Below are 1,287 nucleotides of genomic sequence, written 5' to 3' on the forward strand. Positions count from 1 at the left end.
TTTGATGAGGTGGATTGACTCAGTGACTGGGGTGATGGGGGTAGGTTTGTCAGAGACAATAAGGTTGGCACAGGACAGAGCAGGGTTCAGAGCTGCTAACAGCAACATTATGCGACACGGAAGACATATGTCAAAGATGACAAGGACGGCACAGGATAGGACAGAGTTCGGACCTGTTGCTCATAGGAGCACTGTGAGGATAGCACAACAACAACAAAGAAGGATAATTAAAAGCTAACTCACGGTGGCTGAATACATTCCTCCTCTTCCTTGTCGTCCTGGATTTGGAATCAGCTCAGAGCTGACCTTCCAGCAGGTTTACAGAGGCTCTAAGTTACTTGGGAGGGAGGTCAAAGCAGCTGGTGGATTCAAACCGCCTGCCTTTGGGGTGGTCAGAGGAACTTCTTAACCCACCAGATCATCAGAGTCTGTGAGTAGTAGGGAATTCACCAGACACTGCATAACATATGCTGACCTAAGTGAATTATAAGAGGGTAATTATCGTATAAAACCTCTAAATCTAAAAAGGGAGGCACCAGAAGCTCTGACGGAGAAGGAGGGTCAGTCTCCTTTTGTGCCTGTCGGATCTGACTGGATGATACACAACAAGGGGGGCGGGGGGGAAGGTACACTGCAATCCCAGAGGTACGTGGTTCGAATCCACCAGATGCCCTGCTGGAAAAGGAGGGTCTATCTCCTCCTGTACCAGTCAGATCTGATTTGACAGTACACACACACACACACACACAAATAATATCATAAAATTTTAAAAAAAATTAAAGTTAAGGGGGGTTGTGGGGAACAGGGAGGTGAGCATGGGTGGGGGTGAGGTAATTATTAGATCATACAATCTGATGGGTGGAGGGAGGGGTAGAGTAAGGGAATGGGGACGATCCGGTGTGAAAAACAATGTTTAACACTTTGTAAGTAAAGCAGTATAAAGTTAAAATGTTAAAAAAAAAAAAGAAAGTGAACAGGGGGAGAGGGAAGGGAAAGGGTGGGGAGTAATGTGCAAAAAAGGAAAAAGTTTCTTTTCCGTGAATAAATAATTACACAAAATTATAAAAAGTTAAGCGAAAGTTTTCATACAAATAGAATCATCCCTGAATTCTATCTGTGGGGACAGGAAAGGCAGGTGAAAGGAGTGAAAATGAATGAGTAGATAATGTTGTTGTTGTTAAGTGCTCTGGAGTCCTAGACGACTCATAGTAACCCTACGAATGAAAGACCTGAGCACTCGTATAACTTTCATCGTTTCTCCAAGGTCATAGAGTTTCCAGAGGCAAG

The sequence above is a fragment of the Elephantulus edwardii genome, unplaced genomic scaffold (genome assembly GCF_000299155.1).
Source record: "Elephantulus edwardii isolate Elephantulus edwardi_28Jun2011 unplaced genomic scaffold, EleEdw1.0 scaffold00348, whole genome shotgun sequence".
NCBI classification, from domain to species: Eukaryota; Metazoa; Chordata; class Mammalia; order Macroscelidea; family Macroscelididae; genus Elephantulus; species Elephantulus edwardii.